This window comes from Mustela lutreola, chromosome 11, assembly GCF_030435805.1.
Source record: "Mustela lutreola isolate mMusLut2 chromosome 11, mMusLut2.pri, whole genome shotgun sequence".
NCBI classification, from domain to species: domain Eukaryota; kingdom Metazoa; phylum Chordata; class Mammalia; order Carnivora; family Mustelidae; genus Mustela; species Mustela lutreola.
Genome location: NC_081300.1, coordinates 69,932,798 through 69,957,400, shown reverse-complemented (window position 1 = coordinate 69,957,400; position 24,603 = coordinate 69,932,798). Strand labels below are relative to the sequence as shown.

Below are 24,603 nucleotides of genomic sequence, written 5' to 3'. Positions count from 1 at the left end.
CTGGATAGAGGTGTTACACAACACTGTGAATGTATTAAATAACACAGAATTGGCCAGGGCTCACTTGGAAGAGTGTGTAACTTCTTTTTTTAATAAGATTTTATTTATTTATTCGACAGAGAGAGAGACAGCAAGAGAGGGAGCACAAGCAGGGGGAGTGGGAGAGGGAGAAGAAGGTTCCCCGCTCTTTCCCCAGAATGGGGAGCCTGATGAAGGGCTCAACCCCAGGGATCATGACCTGAGCCCAAGGCAGGCGCTTAATAACTGAGCCACCCAGGTGCTGCAGAGTATGTAACCCTTGAATCCGGGATTGTGAGTTCCAAGCCCCATGTGGCCTATAGAGATTACTTAAAACAAACAAACAAACAAACAAAAAACACAGAATTGGTTACTTTATTTTTATTTTTTTAATGCACTTTTTAAAAGATTATTTATTTATTTATTTATTTGACACAGAGAGAGAGAGATCACAAGTAGGCAGAGAGGCAGGCAGAGAGAGAGGGGGAAGTAGGCTCCCTGATGAGCAGAGAGCCTGATGCGGGACTTGATCCCAGGACTCTGAGCCGAAGGCAGAGGCTTAACCCACTGAGCCACCCAGGCGCCCTGGTCACTTTATTTTTTTAAATTTATTTTTTTCCCCTCTCTCTCTTTTTAAGTAATCTCTACATCCAATGTAGGACTTGAACTCACTACCTAAGATCAAGACTCCCATGCTTCACCAACTGAGCAAGCTAGGCCCCCCAGAACTGGCTACTTTAAAATGGCTGATTTTATGTACGTGAATTTTACTTCAGCAAAAAGTTTAAAAGTGCTTTATGTGAGGGACGCCTGGGTGGCTCAGTGGGTTAAAGCCTCTGCCTTCGGCTCGGGTCATGATCTCAGGGTCCTGGGGATTGAGTCCCGCACTGGGCTCTCTGCTAGGCAGGGAACCTGCTTCCTCCTCCCCCCACCCCCCCCCCTCTCTCCTTGTGATCTCTCTCTGTCAAATAAATAAAATCTTAAAAAAAAAATAAAAGAATAAGAGCTGCATGCTGCACCGACTGAGCCAGCCAGGCGCCCCTTGAGGATCTTCTTAAGTGAAACTGGCATTTTGTTTACTACCAGTACACATTAAGTGAAGACTACCATGACTCCTAATACAGGTGGTACCACTGCCTTGATTTGTGCCAGCAATCTTCCTACCACTGCTTTTGTATCACCAGTGCAAATGGCATCATGGTTAAAAAAAAGAGGTAAATGATTTATTATTAAAATAATTTTGACCCATATGGGCCCCTGAAAAATCTCAGGACCCCAAAGAAATTCGTGAGCCACACTTTGAGGACCACTGCTCTATGCTGAATTGTCGTTGAGCTGATCCACCCCAGCTCTCAGGGTACAATGTGGACACCGGAAAATCCCTGGAGATGTTGAATCACATAAACTTGAGTTCAATTCTAGTTTCTAGCTGACCCTGGGCAACCAGTTCCTCCAAATCTGAGACCCCCGGTTATCCCTGTCTGCTAGGTGGGTGAGGAGGCCAAGGAGATGCTGCAGTTGTAACCCTTTGGGGATAATCCTCACAAAAGAGCTCACGGAAGAAGTGACTTTTATCATGAAGCAGCAGGATGTAGCTTTGAAAAGCCTGCATTTGGAGGTACTTGAGGGACTCCTCCTTTCAGGGGCCCTTTGTGACCTCAGGAGGCCTCTATCAATCAACCTTTCCATCTGTCTTAGGCTACTTCAAAGAGTCCCTGAATAGCTGGAAGACCATTTTCAACTTTGAAGATAGCAGGGGTGGGGGGAAGGAGGCTGAAAGGGTAGCAGGAGGAGGGGAGGGAGGGCAGGCGGGTAGAAGAGGGCACCTCACATGAGAAATAGGGCAGTGATGAGCCCTCACTGAGCCTGGATTGGTTTTCTCTCTCTCTTCTTGACTCATTGCACAAATTTAAGGCTTTGTTTTCAGCCAAAGCCCAAGAGGAATTCCATGCACTGGTTTAGCTTTCCATAAATTACAAGAAGTTTTCAAACTCATTACCTTAAAGAACCCTTACACACCTCTGTGAGGTGAGCCGAATAGTGATTAGGACCTCAGAAGACCAATGAGGAAACTGAGGCATAGAAAAGGTAATAAAGAACAAGTATGTGGAGGGGCCAGGATTCAAATTCATCTTTAGGCCCAAAGCAGTTTTCTATTATTTTTCCTTTTTTAGGCCTTTCCCCTTGAAGTGAGTTCTCAAGGCCATGCAGTAGTTTTCTCTTTCTCATTTAAAGACAATTTACTAAGGTCTGCTTAATGAAAAGCAGGTGGGCAGTGGTGGAGGATGACAAGTAGCTGAAGCTTAAAAGCATACTCTCCGAATCAGAATTGTGTTGGGTTCAAATTCTGCCTTTTATACTGCCTCCTGTGTAAAATCAGGTAGAGTAACAATACCTGCGCCTAGGGTTGTTAAGATTACATTACACACACATGTAAAGCACTCATATCGCGTCAGCACGTCTTAAGATTCAATCCATGTTAGCCATTTTGAGAACGAGGAGACACAAATAGTGATTTCATGGGCACAGAGAAACTCCTTCCCTGTCCTATGTACGAGCTGAGGACCTAGCTTAAAATTCCTTAGCCCAAGTTAAAGGACAAATAACAGTGATATTCTGCCTAAAACAGAAAACCAAGCGGTACACCAAAGGCACTTCTTTCCCTGTGGATTCAGGGAAGCTGTCGCATTGGCTGAATCTTTGCCCCTAGCCACACCTCATTGGAAGCTAGCCAGCCAATGGGCAGGCTGTACTGGAGTCAGGTGCTAGCTTCAATCCAATCAGAGGCCACCCAACTATAGAAACCCATCCTTTAGTCTTTGCCTGAACAGAGAGGCCTGTGAAGCCGAATATGCACAGAGAGGTCAAACCTGTTGGGAGCCTTATTTTATCAGACAATTGGAAAAACAGGTGAGAAACCTCTCTCTGTGTGTGTGTGATCATTCTTTTATTCTATGTACCTACTGTTTCCTCTCTCATTCGGTAAAGGCTATAATCATAACGGAAAGGAGAAATCAAGACATTAAAGTATAAATAAAAGGGCAAAGTTGAGGCGGGAGAGAAAACCACAGATAATATGCAGACTGGAGCGCGCCTGGGTGACTCAGTGGGTTAAGCCTCTGCCTCCTGCTCAAGGTCCTGGGATCGAGCCCTGCATTGGGCTCTCTGATCGGGGAGCATGCTTCCCCCCCGCCCCCCCCCCCCCCGCTCTCTCTGTGTCAAATAAATAAATAAAATATTAAAAAAAAAAAAAAAGAAAAAATATGCAGGCTGGAAGGGCCAACAGTAGGCTACCACTGAACTTCAGATTTAGCCTTGGGGTTTTGGGAAGCCAAGGTGAAAAGATACACAATTAGCTGCATAACACTAATTATGAGAAAGGAAGCATACCTCATTCTATGGGAGTAGAGCAAAGCTGTTCCTAACTTTGAATTCTAATGTGACTTTTTACTTGGGATTCTATTTTAGGGGTAATTTTTGTTGTCAGTTGGGGTTGAGTTTGAATTTTGTTTTAGTGCATCTTATTATGGGCTGCAGTTTCTTGATCTGTAAAATGGAGATAACTGTATCTGCCTATTAAAGCTGTTGAAGATTCAATTAGATGAATTGTATAACTAAATATTAGCTGTTAAGAAATTTCAGGGGTGCCTGGATGGCTCAGTCAGTTAAGATCTGCATTTGGCTCAGATCGTGAGCTCAGGGTCCTGGGATCCAGCCCTGCAAGGGCTTCCTGTTCAGAGGGGAGTCTGCTTCTCCCCCTCTGCCCCTCACCCCTATTCCTGCAATCTGGAGCCCCGGGAGCCCACCAGCGCTCACTCTCTGAATAAATACAATATAAAAATAACTAAATAAAAAAGACATTTGTCTACTACTTGCCATGGGCAGTTCCCGGTGCTGGGGATAAAGTAATGAGCAAAACAAGAATTTTATTCTAAAGTAGCTTTTACATTGGAATGGGATAGAAACACAATAAACATGAAAGATGGATAAATAAGTGCAGGGAGTGCTGTGGGGTTAAAAAATATAACATTGCAAACACAGATTTCATTTGGCTGGTTCTCTTAGCTATTTTCCAGAAAAGTCAATGGTATAATGTTGAAATGCAACTCTGAAGAAGTTAATCTGTTAAGGGCCTAAAATAATTCCATTCAGGCTATTGTGGGTAGGGTACAATTTTTGTGTGTTTGAAAACTCATTTCTTGTAGCTGAGGTTCAGCTGAAGCAGTTTGAAATTGTATTTCTGAGAGCCTTGAGCACACAAAACTTATATGCGTTATGTTAAATTAGTTTTAGCCTCACCATAACTACAGGTGAAAAATACTACTGTTGTTGGGGCGCCTGGGTGGCTCAGTGGGTTAAGGCCTCTGCCTTCAGCTCAGGTTATGATCCCAGCGGTCCTGGAATCGAGCCCCGCATCAGGCTCTCTGCTCTGCAGGGAGCCTGCTTCCTCCTCTCTCTCTCTGCCTGCCTCTCTGCCTACTTGTGGTCTCTGTCAAATAAATAAAATCTTAAAAAAAAAATACTACTGTTGTTCCATTGTACTGGTTAAGTAGAGTGAGGCTTTGTCTTGCTCAGGGCTATAGGGCAGGGAAAAGATGCCTCCCCCAAATCTTAGGGCCACCATTGGTTTTCTTCCTTGTCTATTTCCCACCTGTTTCTAATTCTTTCTCCACCTGAGCTGCTCTTCCAGCTTTTCCCGCGGAGGGCATTCTGCTGGTCTGTAGCCCCGCCCACAACCGGGGCGTGGCCACCGGCCCGGGCCCCGCCTCTGCCGAACCCGCGAAGGCCTGCCTCCTTTCTCCAGACCGCGGACTGAGGGCCCGAGCGTGCGCGCGCGCCCCCGCTCGCGGCCCGGCTCGGCGTCGGGAGCGCGCTCTGTGTGGCCGCTGCCGCCATGTTGTTGTGGTTGTGAGAAGGCGGCGGCGGCAGCGGAGGAGCAGCCGGAGGAGAGGCTCCAGCGGCTCAGGCGCTGACCCCCGCCGGCCCTGGCTGGGAGCCTAGTGGGGTGGCGGAGGTGGCCGTGCCGTGGCGGGCCTCGCCATGTCTTGCCGCCCGGTAAGGACGCCCCCCCTCCCCTTCCTCTGGGGGTGAGGAGGGGCTGGAGGAGGGGCCGGCCTCGGCCCCGGCGCAGTGGCTGTCACCCTCTGAGGAGGCGGCGGCCCGTGGGGGGCTGGGGACAGCGTGCGTGGCCCGGGGACGGGAGTTCTGGGTGGCGGCCGCGGCCGCCAGGGGGAGGCGTGGGGAGTGGGAGCGTAGCGGCCGGACTCGGCGAGGGGGAGGCGGGGTCCCGGGCGGCCGTCCCGAACCTGGCAGGGACGGGCCCATGGGGCTGGGGTTGTGAAGTGCTGCCCCCGGAGCGTCCCGACAAGTGCCCGCGGACCCCGGGAGGTGAGTGTGCCTCCATCGCGCCCGACCAGGTCTGTGGGAGTCCACTGTGGCGAGAGGCCGGAGGTCGGGGGCCAGGAGAGCCCCCGGGGCGAGTGGTGCGGGCCCAGGACTTGTGGGAAGGAGGAGTGGCCGACTGACTGTGCAGCCGGGCATCCTCCTGACCTGGTAGTACTTGGGTGGGAAGGATGGTTTGGAGGCGGTTGAGAGTTCAGTGAACACTGGTCTAACTGCTCCGGGAGAGATTATTTCTCAGGTGGAAATAGTGCGGCGTAGGACCCTTGCGATAATATTGTTGCTTGTACTTTGGGCTGGAAAACTTACCTCAAAATAATGGGATCAATTTTATGGCACTTTAATAAACTTCTCGGGGTCTGATAATCTTGCTTGAGTTTTGCACTTGGTCTTCAGTTACCTATTGATGTGCAGGTGTCTTCTCCGGTCAGAGGCTGAATTCTTGACTGATTGAATATATTGACATCCACTTTGCTTATCTCACAACCTAATTTTTCATAATGAAAAAAGAATATTCATACTCTTCTAGTTGAGGTTCAACTGTTCTCACAATTTGAATGGTGATTCTATCGAAGGCTTGGGTTGAATTACACGAGTTTTTTTTTTTTTTTTTTTTTGTAAAACGTTTGTGATTTTTACATGGAGAGGTGACAGGGACTTTCTCCTTTTTAAAGAGTGTTTCTGTAGGGCTAGAGACATGATATGTGTTATTTTTACTGGGAGACCCCAATAAGGTGGATTGGTGCCATGCAAAAAGTCTTCCCTCTAGGGTCTGTGACTTGCGTGGGTAGAAGAGCTTACAAAATGACCAAGTTTTGAGTAAGCCTCGTACGTATGTGATATTAAACTAAATTTGGAGGATTCTAGAATTTTAGATTAGCTGCCTATGAAGGCCTCTTTCAGCTGTAATTACTTCCCTCATTTTCAGATGACCCAGAGAAATTCAAGTGACCAGCACAGTGGTGCAGACCCACTTGTAGTTAATAGCAAGCCATAGGAGAACCCCTCTTTCTCAACTTGTAGGCTAGGTTCTTTAGTTCAGTGGTTACTTCAATATGGTCATAAGAAATAGTATAGATTGCCCTGAACTCCATTCAGGAGGGCCTGGTGAATTAAAATCTTTGAGGGTGGGGCCTGGGAATTCATCCTTACAAAGCTCCCTGAATGATTCTGGTCAGCCAGGTTTGTGAACCTGTGAAAGTCAGCTTTAGGTCACCTTTGGTATTCCATAAGGTTCCCATTAATTATGACTTCTGAGAGTGCTTTTAGTTCTTTATAGAGCTTTAAGAATTTGATAGGGAAGAAGGGGAAGCCTGGGAAATTTAAAACTGAAGATTGAACATATCTCTTAAAATGTAATGGATTTAGGTAGGGGAATTAGATTTGTTGCTAGAAGTTATTTGTGCCAGTCTTTGGGAACACATGTGATAAAATTAGATGCTGCTTGATTGGAGGTATATCTAGAGATACATAAAAGAATCTAGAGGAATGAAAAGGAGAGGGAGAAGCAGTAGATCTGCTTTTGGCTCACAAAGAGGTCCATGGAAGGTGCTTCCCAACATCTCAACATACTTGCTCCTAAACCAGCTGACTCAGGTATCTAGTAAAGTGAGGGTAGGGTGGGTGGGTTAGCAGTCATTTGAGATGAGGGTTGTGCATCTGGAAGGTTTATTGTGGATTATGAAAAGTTCTTGAAATTTGCCCCAGGCCATGAGGAGTGGTAAAGTCAGTTTTTAAATCTGTTGTAGTTATGGTTAACACCTTCTGTGGTAAAGCAGAGTGGTGAATTACCCAAGAAGTATTCATGTTGTGAAGTTTGTTATAAGTTTGGAAGAATTGGGAGAAGTGTCATAGTTGGGGCACATGGGTGGCTCAGTGGGTTGAGTCTCTGCTTTCAGCTCAGGTCATGATCTTAGGGTCCTGGGATTGAGCCCTACATCGGTCTCTCTGCTCAGCAGGAAGCCTGCTTCCTCCCCCCACTCTGCCCCTGCCTGCCTCTCTGCTTACTTGTGATCTCTGTCAAATAAATAAAACAAAATCTTTAAAAAAAAAAATCATAGTTCTGTAGAGTAGTGAAGGAGTTTGGTAAATATCCTGTCAAATCATGGAATAGTGTTTTAGAGAAGTGTATCCTACTGTCCAGTTTGAGAGCTAGAGGCTGTTTTGTTTTCAGGGTGTCTCCAGTGTCTGCCATAGTTCCCACAGCGTATACTGTGCTCTCAGATATTTGTTGAGATAATGAAGTGTGTCTTTAATTGTCTATGACTGCTGAAATGGGGGAAAGAAGTTGTGATGGTTGATAACATTAGTTATTAAAGGCTACTTGAGGGGGTGCCTGAGTGGCTCAGCTCAGTTGATTAAGTTTCTGACTTTAGCTTAGGTCATGATCTCAGGGTCTTGAGATCCAGCCCTAGATAGGGCTCCCCACTCGGCAGGGACTCTGTTTGTCCCTCTGCCCCTGTGCGTTCTCTCTCTCTCTCAAATAAATAAATAAATAAATGAAATCTTAAACTCAACAACAAAACCCACTTGATACCTTGCTTTGGATCAGAGAGCCAGTTTTTAGCTCATGTGGTTTAGAACTTTGGGATTCCTTCGAAGGTTCTATGGTATAGGGGCTTTTCTCTGGTTTAGTTGGTAGATTATGTGATTCTTGATGTCAGGGTTGTTTGAGCCCCATGTTGGGTGTAGAGATTACTTAAAAATAACATCTTTAGAAAACAGAAGGTTTTTCTTTCTCCTTTTTTTTTCCTTTTTTTTTTTTTTTTGGGTCTTTTTAGGACTGTCATTGTAAATTATCCTGGGTCTTGAATGTGTGTGTGTTTTTGTGTTTTTTTAGGTATAATGGCCCTTTTTAGTGACTTTATTAGATGCAGAGACATTTAGAATAATGGGAAGCTGTAGATTGGCAGAGATTGTGTCTTTAATTGTCTATGACTGCTGTTAGGAATTCAATTCTCTGGATCTCTATTTTCTCATTTATACAATTAAAGGCCTATACTTGTTGATCTCGAGTAGTTTCTTCATCCTAATTCTGCAAAAAAATTTTTTTAAGAACTATTTCATTTTTTTAAGTAAGCTCTTTACCCAGCAAGGGGCCTGAACTCTCAACCTCAAGATCAACAGTCATGTACTCTACTGACAGAGCCAGCCAGGCATTCCTCTGCGAATCTTCAGTAAATTGTAATTGTTATTTGGTATTTATTTTATGTAGGTAGATGAACCTTTTTTTTTTTTTTTAACTTGAATGTTTTTGGGTTCTACTCTTAGCTTACAGATTTTATACATTGTCCAAAAGTGCACTGGAAATTGAGTGCATGTTGCAAGTATTACGCAGAAATAACACACTTAGCTGTTGTAATTCACTTAGTGTCGAAATCAAAATGGATTTCACATAAGGAACTTCATAATTTAGTGTGAAGCCGCAAGTTTAAGAATGGTTTGGGGAAGTTTGTGTAATTTATGTGCCCAGTTGTTTCTTACAGACACCCAATTCTGTAATTTTCTATGGTAAATTTATATGTAATTTTATAATCAGTAAAAGGTTCACTTAAGACACAGTATGAGATCAAATCCATATTGGATTGCACTAGAATTCCTGGTAATTTTAGAGGCTACCAAAATTGACATTCATTGCTGTTTTTAATCTTTATTTTGATACCATATTGATATGCTTTCATTTTCACTTTTGTATCTAGACATTAAAAAAAACTTTTTTTTTTTTTTTTAAGTAAGTATGCTCTATACCCAGTGTTGGGTTCTGACTCACAATCCTGGGATCAAGAGTGCCATGCTAGACTCAGCCAGCAAAGTGCCCCTCATATCTAGAAACTTAATATACTTCTTAAGTTCATATTTGTATCAAATGTTCACCATGAAAATTGTAACATGAGAATGGGTAGACAGGTAAGTCTTCAGTTCAAACTTGAGTTGTGTTCCTTGTTAGCTGTGTTGTTTCTGGCATGCCATGTAAGTGTTCTCTGCTTCAATTCCCTCATTAATAAAAGGAAGAGTAACACTTCATCTCAGTTCATCAGGGAGGATCAAATGGAATGGTGCATATGGAAAGCAATCTGAAAATGTAGGGGTATGATACTATATTAGAGTCCTGTTTTATTTTCTTTGAAGAGTTGGCTTGTGGAGTAGTGGTAAACCTATTACATGTTCTCAAGTGTAGAATTTACTAATATGGTAACAGAAAAGATTTCTGTACTCAGTCTGGAGAAGCGTTGAGCACTTGCAACCTGTCTGCCCGTAGGAATAGTTACAGGGGCACCTGGCTGGCTCAAGTGGAAGAGCATGCAACTCTTGATCTTGGGGCCGTGAGTTTGGGCCCCCCTGTTGCGTTGTAGAGAGTACTTAAATATTAAAAGAAAAATCCAAGGAATCATCTCAGTTCAGCAGAAACTTCAGAGAGGGACCTGGGACGTCTTACAATTTGTACTTGGAATAGATTTGCTAGATTTTTTAAAGTGGTAGTGGAAGGAGTTTAGTACATTTTGTGTGAGGTTTAGGGCTGTGTTTTCTAAATGGCAGGTGGCAACATCATAGGGTAAAGATAAGTGTGGTGATTTGTTTTTATTTATTTTTTATTTTTTAAAGATTTTTATTTATTTGAGAGAGAGTGAGAGAGGGAGAGAAAATACAGAGGAAGAGGGAGAAGGAGCAGCAGACTTCGCGTTGAGGAGAGAGCCTGGCGTGGGTCTCTATCCCAGGACCCCAATATCATGACCTGAGCTGAAGGCAGACTCTGATTGGACTAAGCCTCCCAGGCAGTCCTGAAATTGTTATTTCTGATTATGAAAGCTGCCCAACTTAGTCTAATTTTTAATTTCAAAATGAAATTGTGATTTTTTTTTCCAGATTTTATTTATTTACCTGTGTATGGGACAGAGAGCACAAACCTCAGTCAGAGGAAGAAACAGGCTCCCTGTCCAGCTGAGAGCTGGGTGTGGGACTTGATCTTAGGGTCCCGGGATCATGACCTGAGCAGAAGGCAGACTCTGATCGAACTAAGCCACCCAGGTGCCCCTGAAATTGTTATTTTTGATCGTGAAAGCTACAAGTACATATTCAGTGTGGTGGTAGTGGTGGGGTGGGGGGGAATCCTACAAAACAAAGACTTGAGATAACTCAGGAGAATAAAGTAGAGATAACCCATGATCCCACTTAGAGTAACATTTGGTATTTTCCTTTTTTCTTATACATTATCTATTGAATACTTCAAAATGAACAACTTTTCATGTCAAATTGATGTTCTGTTAATGTTGATTTACTGTTCTGTGATACGGATGTGTCATAATTTACAATTCCTTGTTAATGGACATTTTCAGTTTTTCTCTTAAAACAGTGATGTCATGAACTCCTGGGTTTTGAATGTATTTTAATTTTTTAAATTGGACTTTTTTGGGGGCACCTGGGTGGCGCAGTGGGTTAAAGCCTCTGCCTTCGGCTCAGGTCATGATCCCAGGGTCCTGGGATCAAGCCCCTCATCAGGCTCTCTGCTCATTGGGGAGCCTGCTTCCCTTCCTCTCTCTGCCTGCCTCACTGCCTACCTCACTGCCTCTGTCTGTCAAATAAATAAAATCGTTAGGACTTTTTCTTATGCAATTGTGCTATTTCCATGGGCTAAATTTCTTAAAGTGGGCTCATACAGTCAAAGGATTTGTGCATTTTACATTTGAATATACTCATGGTGCCCTGTAGATAGGATGTCTGTTTTAAAGCTTCACCCTGGGTGCTTGGGTAGTACAGTTGGTTGAGCTTGGGACTCTTGGTTTGTGCTCAGGTCATGATCTCAGGGTGAAGAGATAGAGCCCCATGTTTAGCTCTGTTCTGGGCTCTGGGTCTGCATGAGATTCTCTCTCCCTCTCCCTGCCCCTTTCTGCTTGTGTGCCCTTGCGTGTATCTTCTTTCTCTCTCTAAAATGGATAAATCTTTAAAAAAAATTCCCAGGAGGCACCTGTGGCCCAGGTGGTTAAGGGTCTGCCTTCAGCTCAGGTTGTGATCTTGGGATCCTAGGATCAAGCCCCACATAGGGCTCCCTGCTTAGTAGGCAGTCTTCTCCCTCTCTTGCCTCGCCCCCCTGCTCGTGCTCTTTGGCAGGTGTGCATGCTCTCAAATAAAATCTTCAAAAAAAAAAGGTCCCACCTGGGTTGCCTTGGTGGCTCAGTCATTAAGCATCTGCCTTCGGCTTGGGTGATGATCCCCCTGGGATTGAGCCTCACATTGGGCTCCCTGCTCTGCAGGAAGCCTGTTTTTCCCTCTCCCACTCCCCTTGGCTTGTGTTCCCTCTCTCCCTGTGTCTCTTCTGTCAAATAAATAAATAAAATCTTAAAAAAAAAAGTCCCACCAATAGTATATTAGTGTCCAGTTCTCTGTTATTCTTGCTAGTGATTTATTATCTTTTAAATTGTTGGTGGGAGTTTAAGATAGTTTGAGAATAGTTTTCCTTTTGTTTTTTTTCAGCATCAGGTCTTAGCCTCTGCAGTTTAACTCTGTGAATGGGGTGGGTAAAAATGAAAGTGCAGTGACAGAATACATCAGGCCAGTGATCTCCAAAATTTTGATCATCTCAGTGGAAAAAAAAAATTTGAATATTAATCTTCACCCTTAAGTATTTAATTTACAAACAATATGGATAGTAACTGGTTATTATGTACCTTATAAAATATAAACAAAGAAAATTAACAAGGATGAGAAAAATAAAGTGGGGCACCTGGGTGGCTAAGTGTGTTAAGCTTCTGTCTTTGGCTCAGGTCATCATCCCAGAACCCTGGGATTGATATCCACCCCCAGCCCCCCGCCCCCAGTCCCAAGTCAGGCTTCCTGCTCAGCAGGATGTCTGCTTTTCCCTCTGCCACCCCCGACCCCTGCCACGTTAGCGCTCTTTGTCTCTGAAAAAAAAAAAAAAAAAAATTAAAAGTAAAGTTCAAATATTTTTCTTCTTTACCCCAGTGGAGTGTTTGGGACTATACCTTTAGGTATATTACTTTTTTATTTTATTTTTTTAATGTCACTGGTTTAGACTTATAAAATTTTGTTGGGCCTTTATGATTGATTTTGGGCATTTCCTCTCCTTCTGCAGATGGTCAGTCTAACTGGATTATGATAGTCTTTAAAGTGTGCCATGCTTTTGAGAGTTATATCTGCAATAAGGGCAAACATATAAACCTTGCTGAAAGTATTTGATACCTTTTGTCATTGTTGAGGTGGCTGAATTTGAAAAGGGAAAATCACGGGATAGGAAACAGTCTTAAGTAGTCTACTTCTCTTAGATATGAAGAATTGATACTGTGTAGGGTGTATTTTAAAAAGTATGTGCTTTACGGAAAGCAGTTTGGCTATAACATATCCCTATTTTCTAAGAACCTCGAAACTGAGGGAAGGGATGAATAATTGCTACTTGCTTCCTTTGCTTGCAAAGTACCGCAATTAACCTGTCACTATAACTCCATTTGGAAGAGCCTAAACCTATAACTTAAAAAAAAAAATGCTTTATTGGGCTGAAATTTTCCATGATAAATCTTAGATTAAAAAGTAACTTTTTAAATTAAGTTTGAATAAGTTGCTTTTGATTTGTGCCTCCCCCTTCCCCCTACCATATGTTATGAAATCGGGAAATGGTGCTTTTTGTACCAGTAAAATGAATCTCCCTTTCTACTCCCATCGTGGGAAACTTCAGTTATTTCATATGGTTCATTGTCAGAGAAAGATAATATTGAGGTCTTAGAGATTGTGGAAAGAGCAACTCGTGATTTTTTTGTCAGTTAAAAGAAATGAGATAATTTAGTGCTTTCTTTTTAACTTACATAGCATGATTTATAAGGTGCTTTCACATATCTTCTTAGACTCAAAGGAATTAAGAGCGTAGTTTAATGAGTGATGTGATTTCTGTTCCTTTGAGGCCGCATGCCTAGTGTTTGACATCATATTTAAAGAGGTAGACTGTGAGCCCTGCAGAAGTAGGGATGGCTGTTCTCTCTCACTCCCTAGCACTTGTACTACCTGGTACAGAGTTAAGGTTTCTATACTTCTGGACTCTTCAAACTCTTATGTATTTATTTACACATGTACATAAGTTATAGAGTTGTAAAAGTAATAGTTACAATTTTTTGTAGTTGTTCTTTCATCTGATGTGCACAGAGCATATTTTTGTGGGAGGGGTGATTAATTTTACATCACCCTTTCAGGTATTTAATTTTTTTAATTTTTAAATTTTTTCCCCAGCCTTTCAGATATTTTACCTTCTCCTAAGGATAGTTTAGAGACTGAAAAAAAAAAAAATCAGTCTTTATTTAATTCCTTTTACTATGTGTGTTCCTCCTACTGCCAAGACTGTGTGTGTGTGTGTGTGTGTGTGTGAGAGAGAGAGAGAGAGAGAGAGAGAGATTGATTTATGTAGTAGGCTGCTACTTAAGACAGAAGCATTACTTTTTGGGTATATAATGGTTCTTGAAATATGGACTCAGTGGTTGCCATGGGGTGAATTTCTCTGATTCGTCTCATTCTCTCCAGTTCCATGTACACACATGGTTTTGGCTTAGAAAACACTGAAGAAAATTAGTTTTCGGGGCACCTGGGTGGCTCAGTGGGTTAAGCCGCTGCCTTTGGCTCAGGTCATGATCCCAGGGTCCTGGGATCGAGTCCCGCATCGGGCTCTCTGCTCAGCGGGGAGCCTGCTTCCCCCCCCCCCCCTGCCTGCCTCTCTGTCTACTTGTAATCTCTGTCAAATAAACAAATAAAATCTTAAAAAAAAAAAAAAATTAGTTTTCGAAAGAACTAGTAAGTTATTTCCCTTTTCTGCTGTACTTAAAATCCTGTTCAGAAGGTAAACTAATACACTTTTGTAAATAAGCGAGACCCTGGAAAGACAGGAATAGAAAAATTTTTTAAAAAAGATTTTATTTATTTGACAGAGTTTAAGTAGCCAGAGCGGCAGGCAGACGGGGAAGCAGGCTCTCCGCTGAGCAGGGAGCCCAAAGCAGGGCTCTGTCCCAGGACTCTGGGATCCTGACTGGAGCTGAAGCAGCTGCTTAACTGAACCACCCAGGCCCCCCACAGGAATAGAAATATTAATAATGATTAATATTTTGCTGGTGGGATAACGTCACTGTTTTTTGCTTTATGTTCTTCTGTAGTTTTCCAGTGTTCTATGAGCATGTACTACTCTTTTTTTTTTTTAAAGATTTTATTTATTTGACAGAGTGAGAAATTGCAAGTAGGCAGAAAAGCAGGCAGAGAGAGAGGGAAGTAGGCTCCCAGCTGAGCAGAGAGCCCGATGCGGGGCTTGATCCCAGAACCCTGAGACCATGACCTGAGCCAAAGGCAGAGGCTTAACCCACTGAGCCACCCAGGTGCCCCAAGCATGTACTACTCTTACTAGGAAAAATGGCTATTTTAAAGCACATTTTGATGTCTTTAGTTTTTATTGGGTGTCTTTTTTTTTTTTTTTTTAAAGATTTTATTTATTTGATACGGAGAGAGAGACCACAAGTAGGCAGAGAGGCAGGCAGAGAGGGAGGGGGGGAAGCAGGCTCCCGATGAGCAGAGAGCCTGACGCGGGGCTCCATCCCAGGACCCTGAGATCACGACCCGAGCTGAAGACAGAGGCCTATCCCACTGAGCCACCCAGGTGCCCCTCATTGGGTGTCTTAAGAGGGTTTAAGTCATAGCTACCAGTGAAAAAGTGGGTAGTTAACCAGCTCCAGTTCTTAAGCAGGGTGGCAAATTTGAACTTTGTGATTGTAAACTCCACTGTGACTGAGACTGAGCTTTGATCACCTTTACACACAAAGAAGAGCTTCATCTAATTTTCGTCCTGATGAGCTGATTGAGAATTATGAGTTATGCCTTGAAAAGAAAAATCAGATTCTGTGAACCCTAAATATAGGGCTCAACCTTAATTCCCAGTTCTCCTGCTCACTTGCCATGTGAACTTGAGCAAGTTCTATAGCTGTGTGTATCTTAAATATTAAGCGGGATTATAGCAACAAAGAGGTGATAGGATTTTATACATGTAATTTGAACTGGATGATATGTAGATAAATTGCTTTCATTATGACAGTGTAGTCTTTTTGGGGTCTTGCTGTTAATTTACAGCTTAGAGTTGAGCCACTGTAAATTTATATACTAGTGATATTTTAGGAAGATCTATATAATATATCCTTTAGAGTTTAAGTGATTAGATAGAGCCTGTCAGCTTGTGTTGTTTTTTTTTCCTGCACATTAAATGTTAGATTTTTGGGGTAGGGCATTTGTAATTATCTACCCTTTATTTTTTTAAAGAATAAGATTAAAGTTGAAGAGCAATCAAGGTAATACATGTGGGTACTACTGTAAGTTAATGGAGTTTTTCAGTTAGAAGTTTTATAGTAAATAATAAGCTTGTGAAAAGAAAATACCCTGTAGAAGTCTACAAAGCCCATTCTCCTCTGTCCTTAAATTCCATGCCTTCCTTTCCGTTTTTATTATTTTTAAATTTTTGTTTTTTTTTACTTTTTTAAAAGATTTTATTTATTTATTTGACAGACAGATCACAAGTAGGCAGAGAGGCAGGCAGAGAGAGGAGGGGAAGCAGGCTCCCCGCAGAGCAGAGAGCCTGATGCAGGGCTCGATCCCAGGACCCTGGGATCATGACCTGAGCTGAAGGCAGAGGCTTTAACCCACTGAGCCACCCATGCACCCCTGCCTTTCCTTTTTTAAAAGTAAAATTTGAGTATTTCAAAAATTCAGAAATACACAAAGAATAATTTAACAAATGTTATGTATTTAATAGATGTTGGTTTAGATTTAATAGATGTTGACATCTTGTTAGATTTGCCTGGATGTTTGTTTTTAAAATTTAAATATCATATAATTGGAGTCCCTTTTGCTCTCCTCCTAGATCCTGTTTCCATTACCCAGAGATTATTTATCTTTCTTAGCCCTTGTTTATATTCTTCCTATAGTTAGATCTATTTAACTTGTAGTATTATGTGTTTCAGATATGTATGATACCTAAGTATATGTATTCTGCAATTCGAGAGCTTGAAATTTATCTGTATCAATATGTATGTATTTACTTCATTTATTCAGTTGTGTGAATAGGAAAGTTTTAGTCCCCTGTTGATAGTTGTTTTCAGTTAATGTGTAGATTGAAAAATTTCCCTCTAATAGGATCAAAGTATACATGCTTTTCTACAATTTGCTTTTTTTCTCACAATAATAATGTATTACATCTTACCCTATCATAAAATGTAAGTATACCCATTTTAAAATACTGTGGTTTTTTTTTTTTTTTTTTTTAATTTTATGTTTAAGTAATTTCTATACCCAGTGTGGGGCACAAACACATGAACCTCAGATCAGGAGTTGCATGCCCTACCAACTGAGCCAGCCAGGTGCCTCCATGAGGGTTTTTTGTTTTTTTTTGTTTTTTTAAACTTAATAGACACTTATTTATCCTAGTCCCTTACTGATTGACATCTAGGGTTTTTCTTTTTTTCTATCCTCAAAAGTGCCGTCTGTAATGGATAGTCTTGTACTTCATATTTTTGAACAAGAATTGGATTATTTCTACAGAAATAGTTCTGCAAAATAAATTCTTGGAATGGAATTGCATGTAATAAATAAATGGCTTTTATATTAAAGCTAAACCACTATGTGTATTTGTAACTTTCTTATTCCTGGTCTGTTCATTTAGGTTTGTTCAAAATGGGTGCTCGTATGAGATGCTGAAAAGATAATTTCCTAATATATAAATTAATATATTGAAATTGCATGGTAGAGGGGAGCCTGGCCAGCTCAGTGTGTAAAGTATGTGACTCTTGATCTTAGGGTCGAGTTCGAATCCTCTATGGGGAGTGTAGCCTGCTTAAAAAATTGTAGAGACGAGGAAGAGTCCAGCTTTGTATAGGGAATGGGGAATGTTTGGGGAATGGGGAATGTTTGGGGAATGGGGAATAGTTTGGGGAATGGTTTTGATTTTGCTAGCTAAGACAGAATAGAAGATAGAGGATTCAAAGACACATTTGCAAAGTGTGTAAGCTACAAATTGTTGACATCAAATAATTTTAAAGTTTTTGAATATTTTTTTACTCTCTGTACTGAGTCCTTTTGGGCTTTTGAGTTAAAAGGCAATTTTGGGGAAGATGTGTCTAATAGCAGTTGCATGATTGGGAGCAGGCGAAGATTGGAAAACAGTGAGGAATCTGTACTGTACACACACGTAATGAGGACCTGAATGAAGGTGGTGGCAGGGTGGTAATTGAGGTGGCAAGATTAAGGTAGAAGATTGCTAGCTGACACCCTAAAGGAAATGAACATTTGTGAACTAGTTGAATTGGAGGTAAGCAGCAATGATTCAAAGTTGATGGGTTTTGGGCTTTCGTGAATAATGATAGTACAGAAATGTGGAATTGGGAGGAGGAGCTGGTTCTGGAAAAGGACTAAAATGAAATCCTTCATACATTTAAGATTGAGGCCAGGGGATAAGGAAAAATGTCCTGCAGGAACTTGGATATAGAGAATTTCAAGTAGGAAAAAAGATAGGTTGGCTTCATCTAGATAAGGTCTTGAATCTAGAAGAGACAAAGATTGAGTATCACATTTTGGGGGGTGGGAGAAGAAGATAAAATTAAAACAGTTAAAATTAGGTTAATTAGGTATAGTAGAAACAGGAGAAGAGAGGATTTCCAAATTAAGTGATAATCAGTTTGAGTGAAATGAGGGAAGATGAAATAATTGGATTTGGTGATCCATGCTAGTCATTGATCATGATTTTCTTAGATTAAGTTTTAGCATAGTAAAGGGCTAGAGGTGAGTGGGAGGTGAGATTGCATTTATAGAACAAGTGCTGGTTCAGTAGAACTTTTTCTGATGATCTTTCTGGCATTCGATATCTGCACTGTCCAGTACATATTAAACATTTAAAATTTGGCTAGTTTGACCAAGAAACGAAATTTAAAAATTTTTTTAAAAGTTAATTTAATTTCCTTTTTTTACCTGTAGTATAGATGACAGTTTAAACTTAAATAGCCACATATGGCCAGTGGTTGTCCTGTTGGATAGCACAGATTATGGACTCAGTGAAACAGATTAAGCCATAGGAAGAGATCTCAGGATAAAATAGAGGCATTTAGTTATCTAAAAAATTTGTTGCAGTTCTATTGAAATGGTATTAGACATTTTAGTGCAAACCAGATTTTTATATTTTTACTCTTTGTGTTCAGTGTTGGCAGTAATTAATGACTCTTTTCAATGTATAAGAGCAACATTGAAGAATGTAATTTTAAGGGTTGCCTGTGTGGCTCAGCTGGTTAAGTGTCTGCCTTCAGCTCAGGTCAAGATCCCAGGGTCCTGGTATTCAGCCCGGCATGGGGAAGCCTGCTTCTCCTCTTCCACTCCCCCTGCTTTGTGTTCCCTCTCTTGCTGTCTTCTCTGTCAAATAAATAGAATCTTAAAAAAAAAAAAAAAGTAATTTTAAGATAATTATGGTCTGCTATCCTTTCATGATTATTTTTCCTGTCTTTTAAGAAAAGGTTGCAATTCACATTTTACTGATGAAAGAGTAATATTTGAGACCTTTTGGGTCTCTGTTTTCTCTAACTAAAAGTAACTGAAAATACCTATCTTAGGAATCTCATTGGAGACTTTAACTGTAGAGAGCAAATTGATGGTTACCAGAGGAGTGGTGAGCGGGGGCATGGGTAAAATAGGTGATGGGTTTTAAGGAGTGTGCTTGAAATGAAAACTTAAAGAAAAATTCAATTTTCAAGCAAACAAAACACCCAAACTCATTAGGTAGAGATGAAATACCAGTTATACTTGACTTTAAATAAATCAGTATTTAGATTGAGAAATGGTTTGCTTTGAGAATAATTTATGGTTTAAATTTGAATATTTGATAGTGTTGGGAGAATGTTTCTTACTATTTACGTAACCTAAATGCTTTCTGTTTGCAAGAAGAAAAAGTATATGAAAGAACCCATTCATAAGATAACACAAAGTGTGTGATTCCATTTTTACAAAGTTTAAAAAACAGACAAAAGTAAGAGATGGTAATTGAACTCAGGAGAATGGCTGTTTATCTTGGTGATATGCCCAAGGTAGATTTTAGGGGTGCTGGTAATGTTCTGTGTCTTGATTTGGGTGATGATTTCATGGTTTTCTTCAGACAACTGTTTGAGAGTCATTAAGTTTTATACTTACGTGCATTTTTTTGTAGGTATATTATACCTCAGGTTTTTTTTTTTTTTTTTTTTAAAGATTTTATTTATTTACTTGACAGACAGAGATCACAAGTAGGCAGAGAGGCAGAGAGAGGAGGAAGCAGTGTCCCTGCTGAGCAGAGAGCCCGATGTGGGGCTCGATCCCAGGACCCTGGGATCATGACCTGAACCGAAAGCAGAGGCTTTAACCCACTGAGCCACCCAGGTGCCCCTATACCTCAGTTTTTAAAGCTTTTACCCTCTCACAAAATTCTAGTAAACATAATCAGTTGAATTTGTCTCCCTTTTGCTTTTTTTCTTTAAACTTTTCTACTACTTCTCTTCATAAAAGAAAACAATGATGAAACTTTTCTTTAAAAATTAAAAAAAAAAAAATTATTTATTTTGGGGCACCTGGGTGGCTCAGTGGGCTAATAAGCCTCTGCCTTAGGCTCAGGTCATAATCTCAGGGTCCTGGGATTGAGTTACGCCTTGGGCTCTCTGCTCGGCAGGAAGCCTGCTTCCTCCTCTCTCTCTCTACCTGCCTCTCTGCCTACTTGTGATCTCTGTCTGCCAAATAAATAAATAAAATCTTTAAAAAAAATTAAAAAAAATTTATTTATTTGACCGAGATCACAAGTAAGCAGAGAGGCGGGGTGGGGGTGGGGAGAGAGAGAGCGAGAGAGAGAGGAGGAGGAGGAGGAGGTGGAGAAGAAAGTGGAGGAAGAGGAGGAAGAGAGGGAAGAGGAAGAAGAGGAAGCACGATCCCTGCTGAGCAGAGAGCCTGATCATGACCTGAGCCGAAGGCAGAGGTTTTAACCTACTGAGCCACCCAGGTGCCCCTAATGATGAAACATTTTACCTGTGTATTTTTTAAAAAATATTTTATTTGAGAGAGAGAGAGAAAATGAGATCGAGCGAGCATGAGGAGGAAGGTCTGAGGGAGAAGCAGACCCCCTGCTGAGCAGGTAGCCCAATGTGGGACTCAATCCCGGACTCCAGGATCATGACCTGAACTGAAGGCAGTCATTTAACTGAGCCACCCAGGTGCCCTTTGTTTCTTTTTTGAAATAAACTCCATGCCCTGAGTGGAGCCCAGCATGGGGCCTAAATCCACGACCCAGAGATCAAGACCTGAGCCGAAACCAAGAGTTGGAGGTTAGACCCTTAACTGATGAAGCCACCCAGGCACCCCTTACGTTTTTCAATTATGATATAAAACAAGCATACAGGGGCGCCTGGGTGGCTCAGTGGGTTAAGTCTCTGCCTTCGGCTCAGGTCATGGTCTCAGGGTCCTGGGATCGAGCCCTGCATCGGGCTCTTTGCTCAGAGGGGGGAGCCTGCTTCCTCCTCCCTCTCTGCCTGCCTCTCTGCCTACTTCTGATCTCTCTCTGTCAAATAAATAAATACATTTTTTTAAAAAAGATTATTTATTTATTTATTTGACAGAGGCTACATACAAGTAGGAAGAGAGGCAGGCGCGACAGAGAGAGAGGGAAGCAGGCTCCCTGCTGAGGGCTCGATCCCAGGACCCTGGGATCATGACCTGAGCCAAAGACAGAGGCTTAGCCCACTGAGCCGCCTAGGCACCCCAAATAAATAAAATCTTAAAAAGAAAAAAAAAAAAGCATACAGAGGACTGCACAAAAAAGTGTGTAGCTTAAAGTATTTTTAAAATGCATAAATTGGAGGGTTTTTTTGTTTTTGTTTTTTGTTTTTTTGGTATGTCATACCTGTATCAGAAGAGAAGGGTTTGATGGAGGGCCAAAATATTTGGAGAGAACAAAGTTTTGAGAAATCTCAGAACAGCAGATCCTTTTCTTGGCTTTGCCTTCATCTTACTGTCCTTTTGAGCAAGTCATTAAACTTACTTGGGCCTCAGATTTTTTTTTTTAAAGTTTTTTTTTTTTTTTAAGAGGGAATGTGTGCACAAACAAGGAGGGGGGAGTGACACGCAGAGGGAGAAGAAGAAGCAGGCTCCCTGCTGAGCAGGGAGCCCTATGTGGGGCTTGATTCCAGGATCCTGGGATCATAACTTGAGCCAAAGGCAGGTGCTTAATGGTCTGAGCCACCCAGGCACCCCTGGGCCTTGGATTTTTCTGTATAACAGGGGTATTACTTAACATTCTTTGTAGGGTGACTTAGTGTAGTTCAGGTGAAATGATAGGAACTTAGAATAGTATTAATGCATAAGTATTTGGAGCATTGCATTTAGGTCTCTTACCCTACAGGGCAGAATACACAAAAGTAAATGATTTGTCCAAGGACACTGAGCTGGTGAGAAAATTGAGGCAAAATAAGGTTAAATAACTTGCCCAGGTAGTTGAGTTGTTGAGTCTGAGCTTTTAACCATTTTGCTGTACTGCTTAGTTAAGTGAAAGCACTTAAAGATTTTAGGCACATGTTAAGATCTTAATCTCTTGCAGGTTTTTTGAAGTGAAATTTTGGGTTTTTGAACCAGAATTAAGAGAGGAAGCTCATTTATTGTGACCGTAATAAATCTAGATAAGATTGGTGTTCATATATTTTTTTGGTGTTAATACTTATTGTTTGGGTTTTATTTTCTCCTTGACAAAGCTTATTTTCTTCCAGCACTACTAGGATGTAAATAATAGGTAGCTTTCTTAAAAAACTTTTCTTAAAAACCCAATGTGGGGCTCAAATTCACCACCCCAAGATCAAGAGTCACATTCTTGGGGCGCCTGGGTGACACAGTTGTTTGAGTGTCTGCCTTCAGTTCACGTCGTGATCCCACGGCCCTGGATTGAGCCCTGTGTGTGGCTCCCTGCTCAGTCACGAGTTTCCTACTTCTCCTCTGACAACCGCGCACCCCCGCTTTCGTGCATGGGCTTGCTCTTCCAGATGAATAAATAAAAATTCTTAAAAAAAAAAAAAGGGTCATTGTTTTTTGACTGAGCCAGCCAGGTGCCCCAAATATATATATGTGTATTTTTTAATATATGTATTTATGGTTTTTTTTTTTTTTAAAGATTTTATTTATTCATTTGACAAAGATCACAAGTAGGCAGAGAGGCAGGCAGAGAGAGAGGAAGGGAAGCAGGCTCCCTGCTGAGCAGAGAGCCCGACACGGGGCTCGATCCCAGGACCCTGAGATCATGACCTGAGCCGAAGGCAGAGGTTTTAACCCACTGAGCCATCCAGGTGCCCTGTATTTATGTTTATTATATATTTATGTATTACGTGGATAAACCCAATCAATGAATATATATATTTACTTTTTTAATCCTAAGGGAATTTATAACTACCTTACAAATACTATTTTAGTTTCTAGACAAAAATATTAATGGTAGGTTTGGTGTACCTGCTTTGTTGTTTAAGCAGCATCTGGTCCTGTTTTCAGATTAAGATTCTACCATCTCCATGTTTTAGAAAAATTTTACAACTAAGGTATAATTTACATATAGTAAGACTCACCCTTTTTGAGTACAGTTCTGTGAGTTGTAATGGAGATACAGAATAGTTTGATCATCTCAAGAGATTTTTCTCTTAGAAAAATTTTACAACTAAGGTATAATTTACATATAGTAAGACTCACCCTTTTTGAGTACAGTTCTGTGAGATGTGATGGAGATACAGAATAGTTCGATTATCTCAAGAGATTTTTCTCCTGGGCCTTTCTAGTCCACCCATTCCTCCACTTCTCATCTCTGGCAAGTACTGATCTATTTTGTCATTACAGTTTTGTCTTTTCAGGAATTCCTTATGAATGGAATCATGCAGTATGTAGCTTTTTGAGACTGGCTTCTTTAACACACTGTACTTTGACATATCCATATTTTGTGAATTAGTAATTTTAATTGCTGAGCAGCATTTCATTGTATGGGCGTACCATAGTTTATTCAGTTTTCAAGCTCATTTGGGTTGTTTCCAGTTTTTAGTGACTACAAAAAACTGCTATAAAAACATTTTTACACACATACACGTATACATGCCCTTTTTTAAAAAAGATTTTATTTTTTTGGGACGCCTGGGTGGCTCAGTTGGTTGGGCCTCTGCCTTCGGCTCAGGTCATGATTCCAAGGTCCTGGGATCCAGTCCCACATCGGGCTCCTTGCTTGGCGGGGAGCCTGCTTCTCTCGCTGCCTCTGCCTGCCTCTCTGCCTGCTTGTGTGTACTCTTCTCTCTCTATCTCTGGCAAATAAATAAAATCTTAAAAAAAAAAAAAGATTTTTATTTTTTTTTTAATTTTTTAAATTTTTAAAAAGATTTTATTTATTTATTTGACAGAGATCACAAGTAGGCAGAGAGGCAGGCAGAGAGAGGAAGGGAAGCAGGCTCCCTGCTGAGCAGAGAGCCCGTTTCGGGGCTTATTCCAGGTCTCTGGGATCATGACCTGAGCTGAAGGCAGAGGCTTTAACCCACTGAGCCACCCAGGTGCCCCTAAGATTTTATTTTTAAGTAATCTTTACACCTAATGTAGGGCTTGAATTTACAACCCCAAGATCAAGATTCCTATGCTCCACCAACTCAGCCAGCCAGGTGCTCCATGCCCATGTATTCTTTTGGGGGGTGGGCAGAGGGAGAGGGGCAAAGGAAGAGGGAGTGAGAGAATATGAAACAGGTTCCATGCCCAGTGCGAAATATGACCTGGAGCACACCATTCCATGTATTTAATGCATTTTTGAAAAATATGGTGCCCAGAGCTTCTGTAATTTTACCGTGGAACTTGAGGCTTATTAATTTTCACAGAAAATTGTAAATTACTTATTAAACTTCATCCCCAAGGAAGCCTACTCTGGAATGAGAATAGTTTGTTACATAAATAATCTTGTAAACTGTAAATCAGACTTTTCTTTAAGGAAGAAGGCAGACACATTTAGTCAATGGATAAATTTATTTACAAAACTCCCTTTTTTTTAAACTTATAAAACTCCTTAGTACATTATTTTATATTTTATGTTTTTAGTAGCTCTTGAATTGTGAATCCTTGACTTTGTTTTGTTCCTCTAAGTAGCAGGGTGGTTATGTAATTTTG

The 24,603-nt window shown here is 41.3% G+C and overlaps 1 protein-coding gene across 7 annotated transcripts in view; it reads left to right on the top strand.

Moving 5' to 3' along the window:
- The first annotated feature begins 4,852 nt into the window (after positions 1-4,852).
- The window catches only part of MTMR3 (myotubularin related protein 3), a 140,666-nt gene continuing 120,915 nt past the window's right edge, over positions 4,853-24,603 (top strand). For 6 of the 7 annotated variants that reach the window (XM_059140214.1, XM_059140216.1, XM_059140220.1 and 3 more), the window contains exon 1: positions 4,853-5,073. The gene's annotated coding sequence lies outside the window, so the exon portion shown is untranslated. Of the gene's footprint in view, positions 5,074-5,294; positions 5,407-24,603 lie in introns of those variants that run through there. The other variant, XM_059140215.1, reaches the window with a different exon arrangement.